This window comes from Coregonus clupeaformis, unplaced genomic scaffold (assembly GCF_020615455.1).
Source record: "Coregonus clupeaformis isolate EN_2021a unplaced genomic scaffold, ASM2061545v1 scaf0484, whole genome shotgun sequence".
NCBI lineage: Eukaryota > Metazoa > Chordata > Actinopteri > Salmoniformes > Salmonidae > Coregonus > Coregonus clupeaformis.
In genome coordinates this window covers 276,170-295,143 of record NW_025533939.1, presented here as the reverse complement: position 1 = coordinate 295,143, position 18,974 = coordinate 276,170, and the positions used below count along the sequence as shown (strand labels likewise).

Sequence of the window (18,974 nt, the reverse complement as noted above, 5' to 3'; positions counted from 1 at the left end):
GACAGGTTAGTTAACAACATACATGGTGAGAAATGTAGATGTGCGCGTATATAATAATAATATGCCATTTAGCAGACGCTTTTATCCAAAGCGACTTACAGTCATGTGCGCATACATGTTTACGTATGGGTGGTCCCAGGGATGGAACCCACTACCCTGGCGTTACAAGCGCCATGCTCTACCAATTGAGCTACAGAGGACCACGTATAAATAGATCAATTGTGCCTTTTTGATGGAAATATTGAGGTGGGATTTTGGAGATCAGGTCATTATCTGCAAATAAGGCGGGCCAGCTGGATGTCCTAGAGGCACGATATGCACCCTCTTTGCGTGGATGGCACACAGTTTGGTGTCCTCGAACAGACCGACCAGGTAAGCCTCGCTGGCCTCCTGCAGGGCCATCACGGCGGAGCTCTGGATGCGCAGGTCGGTCTTGAAGAACAGGGCGATTTTTCTCCCCAGGCGCTGGAAGGGCACATTGCGGAGGAGCAGCTCAGTGGAGCTTTGGTAACGACGGATCTCTCTGAGACACGGTGCCGGGCCTGTAACGGGGAGGCTCTCCTGCGCGCAGCCTTGGCGGCGAGCTGCATCCTGTAGGCTTTGCCACGGGTGGATTTGCGAGCGGTTTGCTTGGTTCTGGCCATGGCGCTAGCTTCCTTCTTAGACAGTCCGAGTATAGCCTCGAAATGCCCATGTGAAATGTATAAAGCCGGCAGTGGCATCTGCTGATTGGACACCATCTCCCCACCACCCCGATTGGCCCGTTGCGGAGGCCTCCTCTGTCGGCTATCGGAAGGGATGCTTTGCTTCTTATTTTTTTTGACCGCGCACCCAAAACAGTACACTGCGCGCCCAAAACAATACACTGCGCGCCCAAAAAACACACTGTACTCCAAAAAACAATACACTTTGCGTGCGCCCGCAATAATACACTGCGCGCCCAAAACAATAGAACACTGCCGGCCTTTACATGCAATAATAGTCGCCAAAGTCAAGAGTGAAATCTTGTGTTATAATTTAATGCTAGCCTGCTATGGCAAACGAGGCCAATGGTGCACTGTGCACAGGCAAAAGCACAATGTGCGCGCAACAGTACACTGCCGGCCCTTTATGCGCAATATAGTCGCTGAAGTCAAGAGTGAAATCTTGTGTTATAATTTAATGCTAGCCTGCTATGGCAAACGAGGCCAATAGTACACTGCGCGGATGCAACTGCACACTGCGCGCAGGCAAAAGCACAATGTGCGCGCAACAGTACACTGCCGGCCCTTTATGCGCAATAATAGTCGCTGAAGTCAAGAGTGAAATATTATGTTCTAATCTAATGCCAGCCTGCTATGGCGAACGATGCCAATAGTCCACTGCGCGCAGGCATTAGGACACTGCCGCGCGATAATATTCGCCAAAGTCAAGAGTGAAATATTTTGTTCTAATCACCACATGTTCAATAATGGCATTTCCCCCCTTTATTCAAATTACAACCTCTCACTTTCAGTTATTTGAAAGGAAATAATCTCTCAAATATCACTATATCTAAAACAAGCCATAGAAAGTTGGTTGCAATTTCAATTAAATCATCCAGAAACGACAGAACAAACTCAAATACACTAATAGGAGAAAATACATATTTATTGATATTGTATGTTGTATAGCCTTACTTGTTGGTATCTCAGACGACCAGAACCTTAATAATAATCACCATACTTACTTCACATAGCATGGACATATAGTAGACTACTGACACTCACTCCTATGGAATGGGTATGGGGACTGAACACGCCGGGACCCAGACCCTACTGTTGTCGATCACACATATTAATGTCGTGTTCAGGGTGCTATCAGAGTTATCGGAAATACTTAGTTCCGACTGGGAAGTTTCACTTGAATGACCCTACAAGTAGGAATTACAAGTGAGAAATAGTGAAAATGTTGTTGCCAATCTTATTGGTTTAAGAATTGTTCCGACTTCAAAACCACTTGAACACAATCATGTGGGAGTTACAACTTCCCATTTTCCATGAGAATGTGAAGTTGGCATAATACAGCATTCAAGTGCTAGTCGGTACTAGGAAACTGACATTTCTGACTTGCTAACTGGTTGAACGCGTTACAATAGCCTAAGTATATAATATGATTGACATAACCACAATAGAAAGGCCTTGGAAGTGCCATAAGTGAAAGCCGACATATTTCATTATTTTTACATTAACCTCTTTAACATGTATTAAATGAATAATGAAGAAAATTGTGTAATTTAGGCTCTACGAAATATGAAATGCATTATGAAGAAAATCGTGTACTGTTTCCTACACGAAAAAGGGGCCTTTCTGACCAAAAGTGCACCAGTATCCCAAAGTATTAATCGAAATCAAGCATAGAAAACAGCATTAGCATTAATAAAACCATTTTTCCCACGAATTAAGTTGCACGTAAATGTGTGTATTCTCTCACAAATGATGTTCAGAAAATCTCAAACAGTACATAGGCATACAACTACAATGTTTGAAACATTATTAAATAAAGACAACATTTCTGTATATTCATAACGTTTAATTAGCCATAATAAAGAAAATAAAGAAAAATAGGCTATCCGTTTATGGTTGTTGTGTGTTAAATTGGTGTCTTTTCGCACTAATTAAGTAGCACATACATTTGTGTCTTTTCACACAGAAACGCACGAAATCTGCTGAAATACATTATGCTACCTGTGGTTTTCTCGAGCACGGTTATATGTCAGACATTTAAACAGCGACGGATAGCGGAAAGCAAACCCCGTATTGAGTCAATACTGTCATCGATTGGTAAACATAATCCTTAACGTAAATATCCCAGGTTAGTACACAACGATTTTCCTTACATGTTGTGCTAGGTCCTGCAGGACATCACCCCCTTCATCTTGCTGGAAAAAAAATAACACACAAACACAGACATTTTTCAATGTTGGGAACAAATTTTACATCAAGATGGATTAAGAGATGCCCAGGCTGATGCGCAAAGGCAACTACGCCGAGCGTGTGGGTGCTGTCGCACCAGTCTCCCTGGCTGCCGTGCTCGAGTGCCTGACTGCTGAGATCCTGGAGTTGGCCGGAGACATTGCCCGTGCAAACAAGAAGCCTCACATCATTCCCCATTACCTACTCCCCAAGAAGACCGTCAAAGCCAAGTAAATTCGCTACTGCGGCTTCAACTTGACAACTCAACCTCCAAAGGCTATTTTAAGAGCCAACCAATTGAGTGGGTGTATACACAATTATGTCAACTATTTCTTACATACATGGCACTATATCATGTTCCCACATGAGGCCATGAATGAACAATAACACCTACTAGGCCTCGTTTGCCATAGCAGGCAAGCATTAGATTAGAGCACAAGATTTCACTCTGGACTTTGGAGACTATTATTCCGCATAAAGGGCCGTCAGTGTGCTGTTGCGCGCGCACAGTGTGCTTTTGCCAGCGCAGTGTGTAGTTGTGTGCAGGCAGTGTGTACCATTGGCCTCGTTTGCCATAACAGGCTAGCATTAAAATATAACACAAGATTTCACTCTTGACTTTGACGACTACTATTACGCGCAAAGGGCCAGCAGTGTGCTATTGTACGCACGCGCTTAGTGGACTATTGTTTTGGGCGCCCAGTGTATTGTGTTGGGCGCGCAGTGCTAAAAAAAAGAAGCAAAGCATCCCTTCCAGTAACCGACAGAGGAGTCCTCCGCAATGGGCCAATCGGGGTGGTGGGGAGATGGTGTCCAATCAGCAGATGCCACTGCCGGTTTTATACATTTCACAATTGCATTTCGAGGCTATACTCCGACTGCAAATCCACCCTTGGCAAAGCCTACAGGAAGCAGCTCAACGCCAAGTCTGCGCGCAGGAGCGCCTCCCAGTTACAGGCCCGGCACCGTGTCTCAGAGAGATCCGTCGTTACCAAAGGGCCACTGAGCTGCTCATCCGCATTGTGCCCTTCCAGCGCCTGTGGAGAAAAATCGCCGACCTGCGCTTCCAGAGCTCCGCCGTGATGGCCCTGCAGGAGGCTAGCGAGACTTACCTGGTCGGTCTGTTCGAGGACACCAAACTGTGTGCCATCCACGCAAAGAGGGTGACCATCGTGTCCTAGGACATACAGCTGGCCCGCCTTATTCGCAGAGAGCGCGCGTAAATTATGACTTGATCTCCAAAATCCCACCTCCATATTTCCATCAAAAAGGCACAATTGATATATTTATTCGTGGTCCTCTGTAGCTAAATTGGTAGAGCATGGCGCTTGTAACGCCAGGGTAGTGGGTTCGATCCCCGGGACGTAAAAATGTATGCGCACATGACTGTATGTCGCTTTGGATAAAAGCGTCTGTTAAATGGCTTATTATATACGCGCACCTCTACATTTCTCACCACGTATGTTGTTAACTAACCCGTCTAAAAGCTACGTATTGCACGTTTTACTTGCCTGAGGCGTTGAAATAAAAGGCACCTGCTGGACCAGAAGTCATGTGGCCAACACTCTGCTTAAAATCATGAAGAGCTATAAGGAGTCCATCAACTAACTGGTCAGTCAAGTCATACAGGGAGGGATTTCATGTCCACCTGCTGGAGCAGAAGTAATGTTTGCCAACACTGGCCTTAAAATCATTAGGAGCTATAAGGAATAAGTCAACTCATCATTCAAGTAATATAGGGAGGGATCTTAGCACCACCTGCTGGATCAGAAGTACTCTTCACCGTAGGCTCAGAGAGCCATCATCTCTCAACCGGTGCAATTTTCATAAGTATGTGTTTAAAAAAAAATACAACAGCTCATCATATAGGCAGTGGTTTCAAAACTCTAAGCACATGTTCAAGTAGAGCACACCAAATCATACAGGTACTTGTTCACCACACTGAATCAGTGTTTAATCTAGAAATACATGCTTTGCATTGCAATACATGTTCTTGTAAAGTCATTGCTTTCCACAATGCAATGCTCACATCACTTTCCGTGTGATATTGTTGTTCATTTGTTCAAATGTATTTGACTATGACCTAATCCGACTGCTCTGAATTCATAATCACTTCACGGTTTGGTGTTAACCTACCGATTTTCAACTACTTTGCCTACTGCAGATTAGGAACACTGTCATGAAAATGTATGGTTGGGAAGTCTAACATGAGGGTAACTCCCCTTAAGGTAAATGTCTGTGTTCTGAGTGGCCAAAAAAACAACAATGTTTTATAACATTTAGATATGTGCATACTGGCTTTCCTTAGGCAAACGCATTTAGAAGGGAAAGAAGTGGAACCAATTAATACTTTTCTTGCTCTTCAATCAAAACAAAACCTTCACAAAGTGGTGCGTTTTGCCCCAAAATGACCCCTGAGGATTAGTGTGTTCTCATTTGTCAGTAATTGACCCTGACATACTCCCTTTAAATTGTACTATTTTACTCAAATATATACTGTAATGTACTACTATTATGATGATGACTATTATGATTTTACTTCACGGTAAGTAAAGCAAAATGCTGATGTTGACAAGATCAGAGACTCGTTCGTTCCTTTTTCAAACTCCCCGACGGTAGATGGCGCTGATGAGCGCCACTGAACCATATGCGCTGCACCCCGAAGTTAGTGACAGAAGAAGAGATACTATTGCTGCGAAAGACAAAAACGGTCACTACCTCAAGAAGTCTGATAATAAACTGAGCTGAGACGAGACTAGGTATGTAAGAATGAAATGTCGTCCAATTGAGTACTCACTCTCTTAAACTTTAAATCTTGAAGTAAATTATTTGTTTGTGCGTGTGAACATGATTTAGTGTGGTGAATGCATTCCAAATAATTTAACATAAATACAGGAAATGATGCGCAAAAATCAGCCGCTTTTGCAAGTCAAATCTATGCTGGACAAATGCGCATTATTTTAATGACAGTTTTTTGATTACATGTTTTGTCTGCGCATTTGTTGGGTCGTATGTGACCGATGGTTAGCGAGCTCTCGTTTGGTCATGTGTTACTAGCTAACGTAGCCTAGACTAGCTAGCTAACTTGTAGCTAATTTCCCCCTAACCTCTGACACTCTCTAGCGGTTGGAGGACTAAATCACCTCTAGCTCAACATTTTAAAATTTACATTTGGAAAATGGAACTGGAAAATAATGGTACGTTTTGCTGCTAACGACACCCTTCTAGCTAGCTGACCACCGATTTTCAGTGCAATTTGTGTAAGTGAAGTTAGGTTTTGTTGGGGATTTATTATTCTCATAATTGATGGGATGACTAACTTAGAAAGAATGCATTCTAGACTGGGCTCATGTGGGTTGTTTTACCTGGCAAGCTGTGATTGATGTGAAGAGCTGTTTTAGGGGGTAAGATAAGATAATAATTCGTGTCTCCAAATACTAGACTATACTGGTCCTTTGTGATCTGTGAACCATCCTTGGACGTAGGAATGGTGTCTAGGGGAGCTGGCTCTTCTCACCATGACAGGTTGTTATGATAAGAACGTATGCCTGGTAACAGGGATGCGCCAAGGGGCTGGGACTAGCCCATGCGCCAACGGATTGGCTGAGTAAGTCTAAACCACGCTCAGTCTCTACTCTGATTGGCCAGCAGAGAGCGGGAACTGAGAACTGTCAAGAGCATTTGAAGAACAATCTGAAACAATGGATTAGTTCTCTGTCTGCCCTGCGAGGTAGTTCAGGGAGCCCGTATATACGAACCTCATATTTACCATTGAAGGTTTTGCATTAATTAAAATACTAGTATATCTTAGAAGTCGTGTTGACCTCTTTTGTTCCTAATACCAGATTTGAATTGACGCAACTTAACAGTTTTGAGGGTTTTGACCACACATCATTTAATATCCAACTTTTTACCTCTGAAATATAGCTAACGGATTTTCTAATGTTACTAGCTTAGTTGCTAAATGTTGATAGAACTGCTAAGACAGCAAAAAGGAAAGAAATTGTAAGCGTTAGATAATACATATCACGAAAACAGCAGAATGTTGTCAAGCTTTATCATATCAAAATTGGGAGTCCTCTGACGGAGGCCTTTTGCACAATCTGCAAAAATGTATTTGGAACTTTGAACCATTAACTTTTTGACACCTATCACTGTTGGTTATGTTTCATCTTACAACAGCTACATAGAGGTAGTATTTAGTCAAATTGTACAATGTATGCATCAATATTAAACTAATTGGGACACACATTTTCATTACAGATAACATCAAACAAAAAACGTGGGTACACTTTCAGTTATTGTGAAAACTTTCATCACCTTTCAATGCCTTAGCTCTGAAATGTAAATGTTTATACATATTCAGATATCTTTCTAAAATGTGTATAGTATGCCAAGTTAATTATCTACATGTTTTAACACCACAGCATGGAGAAAGTCAAGAGGAAGCAGTGGAGTGAGGTGGACATGTTCCATGCCATAGAGGACTGCGGGGCAGGGATGGCTATTCGCCAGGCTGCCAAGGTTAGGCATCTTTTGTTTTTAGGAGATTACCATGTGTATGTGAATTTTATATTCTAGTAACAGTTTTCTTTTCTTATCTACCAAGGTGCATGGTGTACCTCGGCAGACCCTGGCGGACAGGCTGAGCGGCCAGGTGACCCGTGGTTGTCGCAGTGGACCACCCACATTGCTTGCACCAGAGGATGAAAATTCTCTGGTGCAGTACTGTATCTACTGTGCCAGCCATGGGTTCCCCTTCACCAGACAGAGGCTGATGAAATACGCCGACAAAATATGCAGGTAGTTGGTGTTATCTGTATTTATGTATGTAGACTGGTGGACTGACTGTTCTCAATGTGTGTGATGTAAATGTAGATGTGTATGATGATGCCAAAACAAACATTTTCATCCTGGATGGACAATGATAGTGGGGAAAAAAAGTATTTAGTCAGCCACCAATTGTGCAAGTTCTCCCACTTAAAAAGATGAGAGAGGCCTGTAATTTTCATCATAGGTACACGTCAACTATGACAGACAAATTGAGGAGAAAAAAATCACATTGTAGGATTTTTAATGAATTTATTTGCAAATTATGGTGGAAAATAAGTATTTGGTCACCTACAAACAAGCAAGATTTCTGGTTCTCACAGACCTGTAACTTCTTCTTTAAGAGGCTCCTCTGTCCTCCACTCGTTACCTGTATTAATGGCACCTGTTTGAACTTGTTATCAGTATACAAGACCTGTCCACAACCTCAAACAGTCACACTCCAAACTCCACTATGGCCAAGACCAAAGAGCTGTCAAAGGACACCAGAAACAAAATTGTAGACCTGCACCAGGCTGGGAAGACTGAATCTGCAATAGGTAAGCAGCTTGTTTTGAAGAAATCAACTGTGGGAGCAATTATTAGGAAATGGAAGACATACAAGACCACTGATAATCTCCCTCGATCTGGGGCTCCACGCAAGATCTCACCCCGTGGGGTCAAAATGATCACAAGAACGGTGAGCAAAAATCCCAGAACCACACGGGGGGACCTAGTGAATGACCTGCAGAGAGCTGGGACCAAAGTAACAAAGCCTACCATCAGTAACACACTACGCCGCCAGGGACGCAGTGCCAGACGTTTGACCTGTGTCATTGCCAACAAAGGGTATATAACAAAGTATTGAGTAACTTTTGTAATTGACCAAATACTTGTTTTCCACCATAATTTGCAAATCAATTCATTAAAAACCCTACAATGTGATTTTCTGGAAAAAAAATCTCATTTTGTCTGTCATAGTTGACGTGTACCTATGATGAAAATTACAGGCCTCTCATCTTTTTAAGTGGGAGAACTTGCACAATTGGTGGCTGACTAAATACTTTTCCCCCCCACTGTATATATTCTATTCTATTCTATTGTAGGTTTCGGCACCCAGGGGAAACAATCCCGCCACTGGGGAAGCGGTGGTGGGAAATGTTCAGAAGGAGGCACATGATCCTGAGCATGAGGAGGCCGGACACCCAGGACAGGGGGAGTGCTGAGTGTGCCACACGTCCGAAGACGGACACCTTCTTCGCTTCTTATGAGAGGGGACCTGTTCAGGAAGTGGTTTCTGCACTTCTTTAAGCATGCAGTGAAGGAGCGCCTTCTCCTCTTCGATGGGCACAAGAGCCACATGGACCCGGAGGTGCTCGCGGCGGCACTAAGGGAAGGGGTTATACTTCTTTGTCTTCCACCACACTGCACCCGTGTCCTGCAGCCGCTGGACGTGGCATACTTTGGCCCTTTAAAGGCTGAGTTCTCCGAGGTAGCTGGAGACCTTAGCCATTTTGACCACTCCTACATGGTAAACAAATCAGAATTTGCCAGAGTATTCCGCTACTCGTACCAGCGATGCAAGGACATGCGCTATGTGGTGGAAGGGTTTAAGAAGTGTGCCCTCTTCCCTTCTTGACCCTTCAGCCATTGAAGGGTCCCGTTTAATGTTGTCTCGGTCCCTACTGAGTCCCACCACCGCCTCTCCTGGAACCAGCAGCACTGTGCCATCCGTCAGCGCCTCCTCCCCAGCGACCGCAGGAGGACCCTCAGCGCCTCCTCCCCAGCGACCGCAGGAGGACCCTCAGCGCCATCTCCAGTCCCAGTCCCTGCTCCAGTCCCAGGCCTAGCTCTAGAAGAGCACCCCCTAATAGAGGGTGGGCTGATAGCGAAGGACCTGGGGCACATCCTTACTGTCCTGAAGTATCGGCTGGACCGATACAGAAGAGTCGCTGTGGTCGCCACGTGCCTCACCGGGGAGGAATACACGCGCCGGTGGCAGGAGAGGGGTGAGAAGGAGAGGGGAAAGAGCGTTGGGCAGCCCTCAGAACACAGAGGGCACAGGAGAGGGCTGCCGTGGATGAGACCATTGGCGCCATCGCCTCTGCAGGACCCCCTGCTGGAACCACTCCTGACAGCTGTATCACCACTGCCAGTGCCTCCCGGTGTGCAACACCTGTAGGAGCCGCCGGAGTCCCCAGCTGCAGAAGGCCACGTGCCTACTCTCCCGGCCACACCGTCGTCGGCCCCTCAACCCCACCGTTACAAACACCGGCTCCTCCAAGCCATCGTCGGCGGTTTTGTCCACCGCCACCGCGATGCACACCACCCACCCTGTCTGTCACCACCAACACGGCTTCCTCTGGACCAACTGCCTCCTCAGACTCCCCTGGTCACACCACCGTAGCGGCCTCGTCTGGTGTCCCTGGCCCCCTGCAATTTGAATACCGCCACCTCCACAGGTAAACACGTGTTAAATTACGAACAAATGACTGTTTGTTATCTGTTTTATACAACAGCAATGTAAACAACAGAATCTCTCTTTACATATCTACAGTGCATAGCACCAGCCCTCAAGTCATCTCCACCTCCTCCAAAACCTCTGCGGCTTCCTCCAGAGGTGTTGGTGTAAAAAAGTGGAAAAGGGTTTTCATGAAACATGCTCTGTCTAACAGTACTTTTTCTCAAACTGCAGCACAGAAAAGGAAGAGAAAAGCTCCACTGGTCACGTCGGTCACGTCACCCATGGCACCGCTCTCAGGTACTTCATCTGTTTTTCTCTCTCTCTCTCTCAGTTGTATCAATTACTATTGTTGCTGAAGAACTTCTACATTTTGTAAAACCATATTAATCCATTTGTATTATTTGGTATAAAAGAAGACCACCTGCTGTGCTCGCTGCGGGGAGCGTGATCCGCCTGCAAGCTCCTCTCAGGAGTGTAGATCCGAGGTGCCATGGTTGTGCTGTGACTTCTGTCAGCACTGGTTCCACTGCAGGTGTGTGCAGTGGGATCAAGAGGTAGCGGTGTAGCTGGAATATTATTGTGATTTTTGTGACAATATAGGGATGGAGGTCGAGATTGAATTGTTTGTGTTCATATGAAATTATTTATTTGTACAAAAAAGAAAAGTCTAAAATGTAATATATATATATATATATATATATATATATATATATATTTATTTATTTATGGAACCACTCTTGTGTAGTTCTTCCTTTACTCTCCAAGTGCATCTCTGCAACAAACTCCAAGTGTTTTCATTGTTTATGTCAATGCACATAACTGAAAATAAAGGTTTATTTGATGTAAATTATTAATACTCATATTTTAGAATTCAACTGTTATCTACTTTCTCAAAACATAAGATGAATCTGTAAAACAAATGATGAGACATTATTTGGTTACAACACTGAATATGTAGGTGATGGACCATTTTTTAATCGTCCTCAAGAGGGCGCACCGGGCAACGCAATGAAAAGTGGACAGGAAAATCATTATTTTTTACCGGAAGCCTAGCCAACTAGTCAAACACTTCCGGTACGCGGGCGGTGTGTCTCTTGAACAAAACTGAACGGATATATCTTGTAATGGAACTGAATAGTAAGGTGGCCAACAACTGGGGCCCGAATGGCGATAATACGTGACGTTTTTTTTCTCAAAACCGCTCATCAAAAAGCTGAAAATAGTATTTCCACTGAAATGTCAAACTTGTTAATTGCTAACCCGTTAGCTAACATTTTGACACCACCAAAAATCACCTAACATTGATGGCTTGATCACAAGATAACACTGTTGAAGGTAATGCATTATTTAAACGCTGTTGAATATGCCGAGAATACGGCGTCCCACGCTACGTTTCCTCGTCCTCTTTTTTGTGTCATACTACCTTTAGCTAGTAGGTAGCTAGCTAACATAAGGGCGCTTGTGCTAGCTAGGTTACTTTCTAAGCTAAACTAACGTTAGCTAATTTAGGTTTGTCTGCCCATGTGTATTAGCGCGAACTAGCTAGTAGCGTATTAACCGTGTGTCAGCCCTTGATTGCTAACGTATGTTAGCTAAAAGCTAGCTGCTGTAATGGCTATCGAAATAATCAATTTTGTCACAATTTGTAGCCACTTGTTGTAGTTGCAGGGTCTTGATAAAATGGGTTAATGGTTATGTTTAGTCGTCTAGATTCTTCTTTTAACAGATGTGGCCGCTCAGAGAATAGAATTAGTAACATGCAAAGAAGGACCACACAAGGGTGATTTCAGAAAATATGACCAAGACATTTGCACGCCAAAAGACAGGAAGTGATCAACCAGTGTCCCAGTGTTGAAGACATGAAAGACAGATAGCCTGCTCTGTTTAGAAGCCTCTCAGGTGAGTCGGCAGGCAAAAAAAGAAAATGCCAAATGATGTCTTCACTATGACAAACCTCTTTGTTATGAGCCTTGCTTGATGATATTTCAGTATTTGTCTTTCAGATCAATGAACAATTCCACAGGCTCACCGCAAAGCATCTTGAGGCAAGGTTTATGCAGGACACCCCTAAGTTGCTGTCCTTATTCCATTCCAAGGGAGGAGTACTTTCAGACAGATTGCGGGTCAGGCTGGATGGTAAAGTATCCTCAGGAAAAATGCACTGTTTTGTATTTAGCTGGCTGATGTTCGGTGCTGCAATTTAAGCCACGGGCCCCGCTGTGCTATTGTACACCTTTTGCTAATATAGGATACTTGGGTCGGTGATTTCATAGATTTCACATGCACAGATTGAATCCAATGAGATCAGTGATTTTATTCTATATCAGGGTCATGATGTGAGTTCAGTGAGGAATTATTGTTCAGCTTTACTGGAGGTGGCCTCATTAAAGACTACCGTGTGGGGGCAATAAAGCATTTTCACCCATGAATATTCGATCACGTGTGTGTGTGTGTGTGTGTGTGTGAGAGAGGGAGAGAATGTTCACTGCAATCTGATAACAAATAAGGGCATGTCGTAATCCAGGTGGAATAAAATGTGTTCCCCACATTGACAGAAGGTCTGTATTTGTGTGTTATTTATTTTACAGGAAGCTGAGGGGGGTCATTTCCTGCAAGACCTTGCGCAACATGTAAAGCAAATCTATGCGATCAACAAGGAGGGTGCCGTGGCGAGTGATGGTCCAGAGGAGGTAGGCGTCATCCTTAAGTGATCACCGGTCTGAGTTTTGCAAAGGCTTCTGCCATTCTTCTTGGCATGACATACAGTGAGGGGAAAAAAGTATTTGATCCCCTGCTGATTCTTTACGTTTGCCCACTGACAAAGAAATGATCAGTCTATAATTTGAATGGTAGGTTTATTTGTTCAGTGAAAGACAGAATAACAGCAAAAACTTCCAGAAATGTCCAAAATGTTATAAATTGATTAGCATTTTAATGAGGGAAATAAGTATTTGACCCCCTCTCAATCAGAAAGATGTCTGGCTCCCAGGTGTCTTTTATACAGGTAACGAGCTGAGATTAGGAGCACACTCATAAAGGGAATGCTCCTAATCTCAGCGTGTTACCTGTATAAAAGACACCGGTCCACAGAAGCAATCAATCAATCAGATTCCATACTCTCCGCCGTGGCCAAGACCAAAGACCTCTCCAAGGATGTCAGGGACAAGATACTTATTTCCCTCATTAAAATGCAAATGAATTTATAACATTTTTGACATGCGTTTTTCTGGATTGTTTTGTTGTTATTCTGTCTCTCACTGTTCAAATAAACCTACCATTACAATTATAGACTGATCATGTCTTTGTCAGTGGGCAAACGTACAAAATCAGCAGGGGATCAAATACCTTTTCCCCTCACTGTATGCTCTGAATCTCAGCCACCCCTAAAAGCCGGAGTACACGTTCAAGGCATTCCAGAAAGTGTTTGTGGAGCTGGACTGCTCAAAGCTCACAGTCAAGATGACAGGCCTCAAGAACAAATGACTGTCTTAAGCAGAATGCCAGGCCAGAGGACAATTGTCATAGACTGAATGTCAGGGTTACTTTGTAACACGTTCGTAGTTAAACGCTGAGGTGCCTTTAGGAACTCTTCTCCTCCTTCATTTTTTCTGGTAGCAGGTCAGGAACGGTGTCCTCTACCACAGGCCCGCTTGTTGTTGGTGAAGCCGCCTGGGACACAGAATCTGTGCTGGGACCAACCTCTGCCTACCGGGGGATGGTCACCGAGAGGCGGGGCTCGAGCACATTGCGGTCTGGGACCCCGTCCCCGATGGGCCCGTGGCGGTCATCTAGGCTAAAGAGGTTAGAGGGTAAGGAAGACACGTTAATTCTGCAAGGTGTGTTTTAAAGGGTCACTGCCACAGTATTTTCCATTGTGTTTTTGTATACAAGAGATACCAAATAGGTGTTTTTAATGAAGGATGTCATTGTAAAATGTAATGTCCATTTTGTTCCCATATACAGTTGCGGTTTGAAATGTCCATTTTTGAATCCGTTGTACGTACCATTTTGAGGTTTCATCAAGGTACACACCTTTTACCACTGGTATTTTGACAATTCTACCATCAATCAATCAATCAATGAAGTGGATCTATAAAGCCCTTTTTACATCAACAGATGTCACAAAGTGCTATGCAGAAACCCAGCCTAAAACCCCAAACGGCAAGCGATGCAGATGTAGAAACGCGGTGGCTAGGAAAAACTCCCTAGAAAGGCACAAACCTAGAGAACAACCAGGCTCTGAGGGCTGCCCAGTGCCCTTCTGACTCTGCCGGGTGGAGATTACAACAGTACGTGGCCATTAAGGGCACATTTCTCTCCAAGATGTTCAAACGTTCATAGAAGACCAGCAGGGTCAAATAATAAGCACAGTGGTTGTAGAGGTTGCAACAGGTCAGTCGGCACAGTCGGTACATCAGGAGTAAATGTCACTTGGCTTTTCATAGGTGGCCATTTAGAGGTTGAAATAGCAGCAGGTGCGGTACAGATTTCTATTGGGAACTGTTGAAAAAAGGCGCACCTACAACATTAATGGGTTAAAGGAAAAATGACCAAAGTAATATAGGTGGCATCCATCAGCAGTGCTCGTGAACAGAGAAATGTTATAGGAACAAACGAGTAAAAGTGTTTAGATTATTGGGGTTGTTCAATGTTTTGGCATTGTAGTTTGAAAAATATCCCACAGTGCAAACACGAGCTATTTGAGCCTCCATTTCCGTAGGTATCCATGGTTACTATGAGAATATTTTGTTCCCTGTGACGTCTATGGGGTTGAAGCTCCATTGTATCTCTCGTAAGTAATGGTTCTGCCCACAGAGATCCTATACTAGTTAGTGTTGTAGTTCCTATTTCTACGGTTTTGCCTACCTGCAGCAATCAGGATTTACCTGCAGTGTTGATTGCAAATCCGTAATTTCTCATCTCATAATAACAGATGTTTTGCAAACCGTTGATGTTTAAATAAATGGATTCCGGTGTCCGGATACCTTTTCTCTTAAGGGATCTGATTGAGTGAATCCAAAGTAAAAATGTGAAAATTTTTCTGACTTGGTCTAATTACATAATAGGATGAATCATTCAGGTAAAATAACACAATGTCTATTTGAGTTGAATCAACGTAATATAATCCTTTTTTACCTCTATCATCTTTACTCTATGTATTGGACCACATCTAAACAACTTACTCAAGCTTATCTACTCATAAAAACAAGCAAAAAGATCTACTCAATAATATGACGTGTGCTTTTGTTGACTGTAATAGCTTGAGTACATTCCACAAAGTCATTTTTTACAGTGTATCTAAAGACACGTTTGTTGTGGTGATGCACTTTTTCTTTGACGTTGAACTTGCATTGAACAGACAAATCCATTTCGTTACAACCCTTTTGTAGTATGACTTAGGAATATTTGTTGATGATCCTAATGTATATGCTTGAATAGTGATTGGTTGTTGGTGAAATATTGCTGAGAACCCATCGTTTCCTGCCCTTTTTTCACTATTGAGCAATTTTGAAACATTTGTTTTGCTATTGGATTCATAATGGTGACCTGGGACAAGTAATTAGTTCAGCAGTTGCCATTAAAGCGATCGAACCAAGTCATCCTAATAGGCTAGTATTAGCCTAAAGCAGGGTTTCCCAAACTCGGGGCACGTTTTGGGAGTTTTTGCCCTAGCACTACACAGCTGCTTCAAATAATCAACTCATCATCATCAAGCTGAGTATTAGAATCAGCTGTGGAGTGCTAGGGCAAAACGCAAAACGCGCACCCCTTGGGGACCCCAGGACCGCGTTTGGGAAACGCTGGCCTAAAGAGCAAATACTGAAAGGGAATCACCATGAAGAGCAGTACCCACATTTAACCACAAGATGGCCTCCGTGCTCCACTGTAAAGTTTTGGCCTCTGCATGAGTCTCTCAGCAGCACTGCAACATGGGACTTTCAAAGTAAGTTGGCATGCAATGTTTTTTCTGGACTGCATGCAAGGCTATTTTTACACACAACTAATAGTGTCAATTATTCATCTGAACACAATTCTTGTTACTATTTGGCCTATATTATCACTCGTTTCTTTTCCCCCTCCTTTGTAAAGCATTTTACTGTGCTACTATAGTTCAAAGGAAGTGGATGATGCCAGAGTATATACACACACACACACAAACATTGAAGCTAGACTTCAGGCAACTAAAAGGTGCAATACGTAGCTTTTAGACGTGTTAGTGAACAACATACATAGTGGCTAATGTAGAGGTGCGTGTATACATGGAACAATTGTGCCTTTTTGATGGAAATATGGAGGTGGCTCTTAAAAGAGCCTTTGGGGGATTTTCGAGTTCAGGTCATCCTCATTTATGCGCGCTCTCCGCGAATACGGCGGGCCAGCTGGATGTCCTTGGGCATGATGGTCACCAATTTGGCGTGGATGGCGCACAGGTTGGTGTCCTCGAACAGGCCGACCAGGTAAGCCTCGCTAGCCTACTGCAGGGCCATCACGGCGGAGCTGTGGAAGCGCAGGTCGGTCTTGAAGTCCTGGGCGATTTTCTCTCACCAGGCGCTGTAAGGGCAGCTTGCGGATGAACAGTTCAGTGGACTTCTGGTAACGACGGATCTCTCTCAGAGCTACGGTGCCGGGCCTGTAACGGTGAGGCTTCTTCACACTGCCGGTGGCCGGGGCGCTCTTGCGAGCAGCCTTAGTGGCGAGCTGCTTCCTGGGGGCTTTGCCACCGGTGGATTTGCGAGCGGTTTGCTTGGTTCTGGCCATGGCGCGTCTCTGCATTTCGAGGCTATACTCCCGACTGTCAGTGTGCTTTTGCCAGCGCGCAGTGTGTAGTTGTGTGCAGGCAGTGTACTATTGGCCTCGTTTGCGATAACAGGCTATCATTAAAATATAACACAAGATTTCACTCTTGACTTTGACTACTATTATTGCGCGCAAAGGGCCAGCAGTGTGCTATTGTACGCACGCGCTTAGTGTACTATTGTTTTTGGCGCGCAGTGTATTGTGATGGGCGCGCGGTCCTAAAAAAAAAAGAAGCAAAGCATCCTTTCCAGTAACCGACAGAGGAGTCCTCCGCAACGGGCCAATCGGGGTAGTGGGGAGATGGTGTCCAATCAGCAGATGCCACTGCCGGCTTTATACTTTTCACATGGGCATTTCGAGGCTATACTCCGACTGTCTAAGAAGGAAGCTAGCGCCATGGCCAGAACCAAGCAAACCGCTCGCAAATCCACCCGTGGCAAAGCCTACAGGAAGCAGCTAGCCGCCAAGTCTGCGCGCAGGAGCGCCTCCCCGTTACGAGCCCTGCCAGCGCCTGGGGAGAAAAATCGCCCAGTTCTTCAAGATCGACCTGCGCTTCTAGAGCTCCGCCGTGATAGCCCTGCAGGAGGCTAGCGAGGCTTACCTGGTCGGTCTGTTCGAGGACACCAAACTGTGTGCCATCCACGCAAAGAGGGTGTCCATCGTGCCCTAGGACATCCTGATGGCCCACTGTATTCGCGGAGAGCGCGCGTAAATGATGACCTGATCTCCAAAATCCCACCTCCATATTTCCATCAAAAAGGCACAATTGCTCCATTTATACGCGCACCTCTACATTTCTCACCATGTATGTTGTTAACTAACCCGTCTTAAAGCTACGTATTGCACGTTTTACTTGCCTGAGGCGTTGAAATAAAACGCATAAATCCAAAGGGATTATCTACAATAGTCAAAGACGCGCGGCAGGCCGAAATACTCCAGCCAAATCAGGAAGGACAAAGGAAGACTTGGTGCATGCGTTGCTTTATTCAGCACAGTTGAATGGACAGCACTTCTGCTTCATCTCCACTCACGAGACGGGTAATAGAGGAGCTCCGTGGTGCTGAAATGTACAAAGTTGTCCACTATTGGTATATCTATTTATTATGGCCATCGAAATGTTAGCTATTCAAATCAGATCCAACAATTTATATCAAGGGATTAGAAATCCAAGGTTTAAAAACAAACGTGTCATTGTACTCAGAGGATCTAGATACATTTTCTAACCTCTCTGGAATACAACCACATTATGATAAATGTACTATATAAGGTATTGACCCTCCTGTAGCTCAGTTGGTAGAGCATGGCGCTTGCAATGCAAGGGTTGTGGGTTCGATTCCCACGGGGGCCAGAATGAAAAATGTCTGCACTCTGGATAAGAGCGTCTGCTAAATGACTAAACTGTAAATTGGATCACTGACAATACAACTTGTAGTTTACCAATCTGATGGTGATGTGGATACATATCCCTAAATAAATAAAATGATCTCACTCTATTAAATGTTAATAGAAAGTTAGCAAAAAATTATAAGATCTTGCTACCAAGGACAGGTAAAAATACCTGTCGATTTGTGGAAAAAAACTAATAGAAAAAAATATATATTTATTGATATTGTATAGCCTTACTTGTTGATATCTCAGACGACCAGAACCTTAATAATAATCACCATACTTACTTCACATAGCACGGACATATAGTAGACTACTGACACTCACTCCTATGGAATGGGTATGGCGACTGGACACGCCAGGACCCAGACCCTACTGTTGTCGATCACACATATTAATGTCGCGTTCAGGGTGCTATCAGAGTTATCGGAAATACCTAGTTCCGACTGGGAAGTTTCACTTGAATGATCCTCCAAGTTCGAATTACAAGTGAGAAATTGTGAAAATGTTGTTGCCAATCTTATTGGTTTAAGAATTGTTCCGACTTCAAAACCACTTTAACACAATCATGTCGGAGTTACAAC

The 18,974-nt window shown here is 44.1% G+C and overlaps 2 long non-coding RNA genes across 3 annotated transcripts; both read left to right on the top strand.

Annotated features, from left to right (window-relative positions):
* Positions 1 to 10,170: 10,170 nt before the first annotated feature.
* Positions 10,171 to 10,659, top strand: LOC121563507. Its single transcript, XR_005999894.1, has 3 exons — positions 10,171 to 10,204; positions 10,438 to 10,503; positions 10,620 to 10,659. It is a non-coding gene; the product is annotated as an uncharacterized LOC121563507 (long non-coding RNA).
* A 745-nt stretch (positions 10,660 to 11,404) lies between these two features.
* On the top strand, positions 11,405 to 14,341 carry LOC123484893. 2 transcript variants are annotated; one of them, XR_006658771.1, is made up of 4 exons: positions 11,405 to 12,342; positions 12,795 to 12,896; positions 13,822 to 14,015; positions 14,170 to 14,341. It is a non-coding gene; the product is annotated as an uncharacterized LOC123484893 (long non-coding RNA). The 2 variants fall into 2 exon arrangements; XR_006658770.1 differs by having other exon boundaries at positions 11,406 to 12,342; positions 13,825 to 14,015.
* The last annotated feature ends 4,633 nt before the right edge of the window (positions 14,342 to 18,974 follow it).